The sequence below is a fragment of the Neoarius graeffei genome, chromosome 3 (genome assembly GCF_027579695.1).
Source record: "Neoarius graeffei isolate fNeoGra1 chromosome 3, fNeoGra1.pri, whole genome shotgun sequence".
NCBI classification, from domain to species: domain Eukaryota; kingdom Metazoa; phylum Chordata; class Actinopteri; order Siluriformes; family Ariidae; genus Neoarius; species Neoarius graeffei.
The window spans coordinates 60,377,517-60,388,451 of NC_083571.1; positions in this window are offsets into that span (position 1 = coordinate 60,377,517).

A 10,935-nucleotide genomic window follows, 5' to 3' on the forward strand; every position below is an offset into this window, starting at 1 on the left:
TACAAACGCAGCTGAGCCGTGCCGTGCTGAGTTGGGCTGAGTCGAGCTGAGCGGGGCTGTTGGAGTTGCATTTCGACTACAACCGTGCTGAACCGTGCTGGCTGGAAGTGGGTGGACACATTGGGTGGAGTTAGCGAAAGTGGGTGGACGTCAGGTGATGTCGTTAAGCAGTGCAAACAGTGACATCAGTGAGCTTTTAAGCGGTAGTCTCACGACCCGGATAGTAAACAATAAACATGGAGGACATGGAGTCGTTAGTGTTGCTGGTCTTGGTTCTGTGGCTTGTTGTCACCGACAACGCGAACAGATACTGGCAAGAGCGTATAGATGAGGCGAGGCGCATAAGGCTTCAGAAATTCTCGTAATTCGTAATTATTCTTCTTCCGGGTTTGCGGTGTTTACAGATCCCAGCGTGCTTGCGGGGCGTGTGTGGGCATGTGAGGACACTCCTCCTCACCAATCAGTGCACAGGGGAGTGTCTGCTCACGCCCCCAGCCTCACTCGGCTCGCTTTGGCTCGCTTCAGCCCTACTCCAAAACGGTGCGAGTTTTAGGGGCTAAGCAGGGCTGAAGCAAGCTGAGTCGTGCTGTTTTTTGGTAGTCGAAACGTGAGCCGTGTCGGGCTGAAGTGAGCTGAAAAAGGGTAGTGGAAAAGGGCCATATGTGTCGGCCCTGTGATGACCTGGCGACTTGTCCAGGGTGCACCCCGCCTTTCTCCCGTAGTCAGCTGGAATAGGCTCCAGCTTGCCTGCGACCCTGTAGAACAGGATAAAGCGGCTAGAGATAATGAGATGAGATTAGATTATTAATTGAAAAGACATCTTTGAGTCATCATTCATTATGGCATTTTGTGCTTTGTCAAAATGGATAATAAGTCATAGTTTATTGAAATGACAATAGTTGGACTTTCATTCATGAGACAGTTTGTGTTTTGTGCTCCCCGAATGACATTTTGGCATTGATAAACTAACCACAGGGCCCATATTAAAAAAGCCATTTAGCAGGGGAGAGCCCTTGTCATATAATTTTCAGTAAAACTATACTCAAGTATGGGAATCAGATATAAGCCTCTGAGAATAGCAGAATATAAAGGTATTGTTTCTGCTAACTTTAACCCTTATAACTGCGGGACCAAGTTGCTTGGCCTGAAAGCATCTTCCAAGTAATGAATAAAACACTTTTTGAGGCATACTGTTATTGCAAAACAATGAAAAACTGAGTGACATGATGTGGCCCAGTGCCAAGTGTACAGTGGTGCTTGAAAGTTTGTGAACCCTTTAGAATTTTCTATATTTCTGCATAAATATGACCTAAAACATCCATCAGATTTTCACACAAGTCCTAAAAGTAGATAAAGAGAACCCAGTTAAACAAATGAGACAAAAAATATTATACTTGGTCATTTATTTATTGAGGAAAATGATCCAATATTACATATCTGGGAGTGGCAAAAGTATGTGAACCTCTAGGATTAGCAGGTAATTTGAAGGTGAAATTAGAGTCAGGTGTTTTCAATCAATGGGATGACAGTCAGGTGTGAGTGGGCACCCTGTTTTATTTAAAGAACAGGGATCTATCAAAGTCTGATCTTCACAACACATGTTTGTGGAAGTGTATCATGGCACGAACAAAGGAGATTTCCGAAGACCTCAGAAAAACATTTGCTGATACTCATCAGGCTGGAAAAGGTTACAAACCCATTTCTAAAGAGTTTGGACTCCACCAATCCACAGTCAGACGGACTATGTACAAATGGAGGAAATTCAAGACCATAGTTACCCTCCCCAGGAGTGGTCGACCAACAAAGATTGCTCCAAGAGCAAGACGTGTAATAGTCAGCGAGGTCACAAAGGACCCCAGGGTAACTTCTAAGCAACTGAAGCCCTCACTCACATTGGCTAATGTTAATGTTCATGAGTCCACCATCAGGAGAACACTGAACAACAATGGTGTGCATGGCAGGGTTGCAAGGAGAAAGCCACTGCTCTCCAAAAAGAACATTGCTGCTCGTCTGCAGTTTGCTAAAGATCACGTGTACAAGCCAGAAAGCTATTGGAAAAATGTTTTGTGGATGGATGAGACCAAACTTTCTGGTTTAAATGAGAAGCATTATGTTTGGAGAAAGGAAAACACTGCATTCCAGCATAAGAACCTCATCCCATCTGTGAAATATGGCTGTGGTAGTATCATGGTTTGGGCCTGTTTTGCTGCATCTGGGCCAGGATGGCTTGCCATCATTGATGGAACAATGAATTCTGAATTATACCAGCGAATTCTAAAGGAAAATGTCAGGACATCTGTCCATGAACTGAATCTCAAGAGAAGGTGGGTCATGCAGCAAGACAACGACCCTAAGCACACAAGTCATTCTACCAAAGAATGGTTAAAGAAGAATGAAGTTAATGTTTTGGAATGGCCAAGTCAAAGTCCTGACCTTAATCCAATGGAAATGTTGTGGAAGGACCTGAAGTGAGCAGCTCATGTGAGGAAACCCACCAACATCCCAGAGTTGAAGCTGTTCTGTACGGAGGAATGGGCTAAAATTCCTCCAAGCCGGTGTGCAGGACTGATCAACAGTTACCGCAAACGTTTAGTTGCAGTTATTGCTGCACAAGGGGGTCACACCAGATACTGAAAGCAAAGGTTCACATACTTTTGCCACTCACAGATATGTAATATTGGATCATTTTCCTCAATAAATAAATGACCAAGTATAATATTTTTGTCTCATTTGTTTAACTGGGTTCTCTTTATCTACTTTTAGGACTTGTGTGAAAATCTGATGATGTTTTAGATCATATTTATGCAGAAATATAGAAAATTCTAAAGGGTTCACAAACTTTCAAGCACCACTGTAAGTCCTGTTACCATACTGATGTTGATTATTTTCTGACAACAGCATACCCTGAAGTGTTTTATACCTCCTATATGATATCAGTATGCCACTTTTGTCTGTCCTCAACCTTTCTCGTGGTGGGAAAATTCCACCTTTACATTTCATTGCTCCAAGACATTGACACTGTAGACTCCTTCCATTACTGTTTGATAAACAGTAAAGTCCTTGTATAGAAATGAAAACATATAATATTATATGGACACGAGTGTTTTACTGGGAAATACGCCACTCGTATTTTTCATACGAGCTACATCCGGGACATAAATCTCTATGTGTCACTCGTGAGGAAATCGATGAACTGTTTTGATAAATTTGGGTACTTTTTGTTCGTGAATGTGTTGATATAATAAAGAAAATCACACATTGGCTTGAAGATATGAAGTTTATCTTCTTGTGTTGAAAAACTTGTATTTTTTATCCGAAATACATCGCGGATCTGAGTGACATATTTCCTGATATTTCACTCCGATGATGTCACACCCAGTGTTTTCCTGCTGACTAGATGTGCGTTGTCAAAATGGCGAACTGGTTCAAAATTAAAATTCTTTTGATTAACTTGTATATTTTTTTGTGGATGTGTCCATAGAATATAAAGACCATTACATGGTGGTATAAAGATATGAAGTTTATTGTCTTGTGTTGAAAAATATATTACTCGTTCACTTTGCTCACTCATGAAATATATTCACCACTCGAAGATAAACTTCATATCTTCACACAACCGTGTAATATCCTCTATATATTATAATACATTATGAGGTACTATACTCCTGAGATGAAGTACAGTGGTGCTTGAAAGTTTGTGAACCCTTTAGAATTTTCTATATTTCTGCATAAATATGACCTAAAACATCATCAGATTTTCACACAAGTCCTAAAAGTAGATAAAGAGAACCCAGTTAAACAAATGAGACAAAAATATTATACGTGGTCATTTATTTATTGAGGAAAATGATCCAATATTACATATCTGTGAGCGGCAAACGTATGTGAACCTCTAGAATTAGCAGTTAATTTGAAGGTGAAATTAGAGTCAGGTGTTTTCAATCAGTGGGATGACAATCAGGTGTGAGTGTGCACCCTGTTTTATTTAAAGAACAGGGATCTATCAAAGTCTGATCTTCACAACATGTGTTTATGGAAGTGTATCATGGCACGAACAAAGGAGATTTCTGAGGACCTCAGAAAAAGCGTTGTTGATGCTCATCAGGCTGGAAAAGGTTACAAAACCATCTCTAAAGAGTTTGGACTCCACCAATCCACAGTCAGACAGATTGTGTCCAAATGGAGGAAATTCAAGACCATTGTTACCCTCCCCAGGAGTGGTCAACCAACAAAGATTGCTCCAAGAGCAAGGCGTGTAATAGTCAGCGAGGTAACAAAGGACCCCAGGGTAACTTCTAAGCAACTGAAGGCCTCACTCACATTGGCTAATGTTAATGTTCATGAGTCCACCATCAGGAGAACACTGAACAACAATGGTGTGCATGGCAGGGTTGCAAGGAGAAAGCCACTGCTCTCCAAAAAGAACATTGCTGCTCATCTGCAGTTTGCTAAAGATCACGTCGACAAGCCAGAAGGCTATTGGAAAAATATTTTGTGGACGGATGAGACCAAAATAGAGCATTTTGGTTTAAATAAGAAGCGTTATGTTTGTAGAAAGGAAAACACTGCATTCCAGCATAAGAACCTTATCCCATCTGTGAAACATGGTGGTGGTAGTACTGTATTGTGGTTTGGGCCTGTTTTGCTGCATCTGGGCCAGGATGGCTTGCCATCATGAATGGAGCAATGAATTCTGAATTATACCAGCGGATTCTAAAGGAAAATGTCAGGACATCTGCCCATGAACTGAATCTCAAGAGAAGGTGGGTCATGCAGCAAGACAATGACCCAAAGCACACAATTTGTTCTATTAAAGAATGGTTAAAGAAGAATAAAGTTAATGTTTTGGAATGGCCAAGTCAAAGTCCTCACCTTAATCCAATGGAAATGTTGTGGAAGGACCTGAAGCGAGCAGTTCATGTGATGAAACCCACCAACATCCCAGAGTTGAAGCTGTTCTGTAGGGAGGAATGGGCTAAAATTCCTCCAAGCTGGTGTGCAGGACTGATCAACAGTTACCGGAAACGTTTAGTTGCAGTTATTGCTGCACAAGGGGGTCACACCAGATACTGAAAGCAAAGGTTTACATACTTTTGCCACTCACAGATATGTAATATTGGATCATTTTCCTCAATAAATAAATGACCGAGTATAATATTTTTGTCTCATTTGTTTAACTGGGTTCTCTTTATCTACTTTTAGGACTTGTATGAAAATCTGATGATGTTTTAGGTCATGTTTATGCAGAAATATAGACAATTCTAAAGGATTCACAAACTTTCAAGCACCACTGTATAGACATATCACAAGTATTTCATAATAATTATAATAAAGAACAATATTGTTAGCCTGCTGACTAGTAATGTGGGTCATATGATCATTACTTTCTCAGGGAGAAAGACATGGATCTTGGAGAGATATGAGAATTTTTTTGGATTTTCCATGGACGTGCGTTTTTTTTTTTTTTTTTTTCCCCCAGACTCTTGGCTCGCACATGTGTGTCAGAAAGGAAAGAGTGTGCTTGCAACATCCTTTTCAAAACCACTGATTAAATATCTTCTACCCACTGAAGTGACTCTTTCCTTTTCTTCCTTTTCTTTGTCCTTCCTTTTACCTCATGTTGTCCTTTTTGTCTTGATTGAATAGTGATAGGGAAACTCCTAAAAGCTGCATTGTGTTGGAGATAGAGGGGCTGTCATTATCTGGAGCTGAAATCAAGAGGTTGTGACTTTATGGCCAGAAGCAATTGAGGCACTACTGACCTCACAAGAAAATAGACTTGTATATAACATTATTATGCAACCTGATGACCCCTAGAGTAGTCTAGAGTAGCACAGTGGATTGGGAAGAGGAGATCACTAAAGTAATCAATACAAACAAACTTCCTGTGTTTCAAATGCATCATGATCACACACTTGCAAAAGTTAGGTCTGATTTAATCAACACAACATATTTGAGAATATGAAAGGAGTTTACTTTTTCCTGCATACAGTACAAATATCACATTACAGTCTGGACTACTGGGATGTTAATAATTCATTGCTTCCCTGATTAAGCCTGTAACTGTTTGATCATACATGAGTGATTGAAAAATGCATGATGTTCACATATTCACATATCTGGAAACCCAATGTATGCTATCCAGACACCTTCTTGTATTCAATTTTACAATATATAAGGAATAAAGCACTTATGCTGTTATAGGAAAATAATCAGTGTGATATGGCATGATGCAAAGCATTCCTAAGTATTTTATTCCTCTTGTACTGCGGCAATTTATCAGCAATTATAAATAATTAAAGAAAGAAGAAATTAACCCCTTACCGACTTTTAAAAGCCATATAGGGCAAATCTCGAAGACTTTGCTAATCACCATTGGGAGTGGGAGTTAAGGGAATGGCCCTTTCCTGGCTCAGGTCTTATTTAACTGATCGCTATTAGTATGTTGATGTAAATGGTGATTTTTCTAGACATACTGAGGTAAAGTTTGGTGTTCCACAAGGTTCTGTCTTGGGTCCACTGCTTTTTTCTTTATATATGTTACCTCTGGGTGATATTATTTGTAAACATTGCATTAGTTTCCACTGTTATGCTGATGACACACAGTTGTATGTTTCTGCAAAACCTGATGAGAGACACCAGCTTAATAGAATTGAGGAATGTGTGAAGGACATTAGACACTAGATGCTTATTAACATCCTTCTGCTTAACTCTGACAAGACTGAAGTACTTGTACTAGGACCACATGCAGCTAGAAGTAGGTTTTCTGATTACACAGTAACTCTGGATGGCCTTTCTGTTTCTTCACGTGCAGCAGTAAAAGACCTCAGAGTGATTATTGACCCCAGGCTTTCATTCAAAACTCACATTGATAACATTACCTGGATAGCTTTCTTTCATCTCAGAAATATTGCTAAGATAAGAAATTTAATGTCACTACATGATGTGGAAAAAACTAGTTCATGCTTTTGTTACCTCCAGGTTGGATTATTGTAATGCCTTACTGTCTGGATGTTCCAATAAGTGCATAAACAAGCTCCAGTTAGTTCAAAATGCAGCAACAAGAGTCCCGACTAGAGCTAGAAAATATGACCACATCACCCCTGTCTTATCCACACTGCACTGGCTCCCAATCAAATTTCGTATTGATTATAAAATACTACTATTGACCTTTAAAACACTGAATGGTCTCGCACCACAGTACCTGAGTGAACTTCTGGTCCTCTATGACCCACCACGCCTACTTTGATCAAAAGGTGCAGGCTCTCTTCTGGTACCTTGTATAGTGAAGGCTACATCAGGGGCAGAGCCTTTTCTTACAAAGCCCCACAGTTATGGAACAGCCTTCCATGTAATGTTTGGGAATCAGACACAGTCTGAGTGTTTAAGTCTAGGCTGAAAACATATCTGTTTCGTCAAGCCTTTTGTTAATGGTGTTTATGAGGTAAAGGAGTAGATCTGGAGGGTCCTCAGACAGAGTGTTTTGGTAAACTGGGATGTATGGATGCTGTCAGTCCCCCACTCACTTGCTCACTCGAGTTTTTTGATTTTGTAGTGGTTGCTGCTTTATGTCCTGGGGCTCCCTCATGCCTGTGTTACCTTCTGGCTCTCCCCTTTTAGTTATGCTGTCATAGTTAGTTTTGCCGGAGTCCCTGCTTGTACTCAGTGCAATATGTATACTGTTCCTACTTATTCAGGTGACATTGGGCATACATAACCTGTGTTTTCTCTCAAATCTGTCCCTCTGAGTTACATGTCGGTCCTGGGATCAAGATGCTGACCTCTTCTGCTCCTTGGATCTGCCTGATCCATCCTGATGCCCTTTGTCTGGTTGGAGTCTCATCGCATCGCTCCTGTGGAGGATGGCCCCATATGGACAGTTGAAAGTCACACTTGGAAGATGCTCTGGACACTTACAGTCATGCTTTTATGTCTGAGGACTACAGTTGACTTGCTAACTTTAGGACTGAAGTTGTCATGAACAGTTTTACACTCAAGTTTCCATCAGTGAAGAGTTTATAACATCAACGAAACTGACTTCATGTTAAAACTGTTAATGTTATAGTCATGTTGTCTGTTGTTGCCCAAATGAGGATGGGTTCCCTTTTGAGTCTGGTTCCTCTTGAGGTTTCTTCCTCATGTCGTCTGAGGGAGTTTTTCCTTGCCACCATCACCAATAGGCTTGCTCATTGGGGATAGATTAGGGATAAAATTGGCTCATGTTTTAAGTTGTTCAAATTCTGTAAAGCTGCTTTGCGACAATGTTTATTGTTAAAAGCGCTATACAAATAAACTTGACACCATGACTTCATGGAAACTACTGTGCTCAAATTGTGTAGATGAAGTACCGTGTGCTAGCAAGGAAAAACCTACTTCACTTTCTGTGGCTATGGTAAAGTCGGTCGCTTTACGTTGCTATGCTGTACAATTTTCAGCCTCACATTTAAAAATCACAAATCATAAACAATTCCTGAGTCAAGATCACTGGTTTTAGAATGCATAATGCAACATGCTCACCAGCAACCAATTTAGTGCCACTGAGACTAAAGTCAGCCAATATTGACATTCTCGCAGTGCCAGAATTTTTTTTCCCTTAAAACATCCATAGCTGATCTAAAAATCCACCAATAGGAAGATAACATGCACAAGGATAATGCAAAACTCACAGGACAACTATGGTAATGGTGTACAGTAATGAAACATAAACGAAAAAATGTGAATGGAAAAATATCCTTATTATCTCAAGCTCACGTTTTGAAGAAAGTTTCATTTGTTGCGTTTTCTGCGTGATCCCAGATCATGCTAATTGATGACATAATCAGTACGTAGAAAGATTGTTTCATTGCAGGTCTGTCAGAAGAGGATCTTTATTGCACAACATGACATGGAGAATACAACTTATCCTACAGTCTCTTATAGAACTTGTACAGTGTGTCAAGTAATAATGTTAAAAAAGCATAAATAATTTAAATAAAATCACACATTGAAAGACTAACATTGATCCTTCTTTTACAGACCATATTAACATATTAGCATACACTGTGTTTTATAACTAAAAAAAAAACAAAACCCTAATAATAAGACAATCCTGAAATTATTTAAACACTAGCTTTTAGAAATTGTCATTCTTAAACTCAAAGACCTTTAAACAATAACTTCTAAAGTAAAATGCTTGGGACATAGACACAATCGTGTGATTTTGTGTCACAGAAAATTAAGACATGGTTTATAAGGTGCCTTCTTTTTGAAGAATGCTGCGACAGAGAAATTTAGCAACAGCAATTTAAAAAATATACAACATATCTCAAGACATTAAATTAGACAGTCATCATGGTATAAAAATTTAATACAAAACTACACATAAATTCCCGTCTTTGGCTTGGCACCACGATTTAGAGCTGCCCCCTCGTCCAGAGGCATTTATGACACTTTTCTGTAAATTGTGCTTCTAGCCAGGCTTGTAAACCCAGCCAAGTTATAGGAAAGCATCATAACTGTTTTTTGTTTTGTTTTTTAATCTGCTTTATTTAAATACTACATCACTCCTGTACTCTTGCTGCTTGCCAAATATTACACTTAGCCACCCACAAATACTCCTGGGGCAAATTATATTAAAACAACAAGCCATTTGTTCAAGCACAGAGGGCCTCTCGTGTGGGAATGGATTACTGTATCTCACACAGTGTGGAAAGCAGCATGAATAATTGAACGCCAGTCCTAAATATTTTAGACAGCGCTGCATCTTTGACTGAAGGAGTGTCAGCTAGCTTTTCCCACAGACATGTACTCCTTGTCAGATGTTCCAAGTATATTTGAATTTTTTTGCCCCATATAAGTTAGATCCTCAGCATGAAAATGAATAAAAAATGAACACTGAGTTAATGGTGCTTTTCAACACTTTTTTTTGCTAAGAATATCTTCATTTTAGCATAAATGGCTGGCCTTAGCAGTTTTCAGTTTTGATTGGAAGTTAATCATCGGCTTAAATACATAATAACCGACACAAGATTCACAGTGATTTGAAGGCTAAGGTACGGTGGAAAAGAAAAACTTGAGTTTTTTTTTGAGCATGAGCTAAGTTAGCATAAAGTACATTGTGCAATCAAACCAATTCAGGCTCCATTAGGCCTCAGTGACTCGGTGCAATTAGTTTTCTTTGGTAAGAAGCGTTTCAATTCTGACACTAAATCACACTCGTTAGGTCGATGAGCAGAACGTTCTTTGACGCATGTCTGCTGATGCTTTAGCACCATGATGATATGCTAATGACTAAAGTTCTCATCCAAGTTGACATTTAGTACACCGTTCTTTATTGTAGCCTGAAATGAACTCATATTCTGGAATATTCCAGAATGCTGTCATGCTTTCTAAATATCATATAATGGTTTAGAATGCTATAGCATATTGTAGAAGTCAGAGCGGGTGGGTGGAGCACAGAAGGACGGCAGGCCAGAACTGAGTTCCAAAAACTCTTTTTATTTGCACTTTTCAGTACTAACATTCACTCTCCCAGCCACACACATACACACACAAGTCATCTGGTGCGGGAGAGAGCTCACTTCCTCTGCTCTCTCTCTCTCCTTATATAGGGCGTGGTTGCTGGGAAGACACACAAACACAGGTTAATTGACATCAGGTGTAGTGATTCTGCCACTTACCTTCCCTGACTCCGCCCTCCGGTCACAGACCGACGCTTGACCACGCCCCCACTGCCACATACCCCCACCGCCCGACTCAGGCCGGGCAGCTGTCCGGCCCGCAGCCGACTCGCCCCCCCCGATGGGAGAGGAAGTCCACCATGACCATCTGCGCCCCCGGCCTGTGGACCACCTTGAAGTTAAAGGGTTGGAGTGCCAGATACCAACGGGTGATCCACGCGTTGGCATCCTTCATGCGGTGGAGCCACTGGAGGGGCGCGTAGTCCGAACAGAGGGT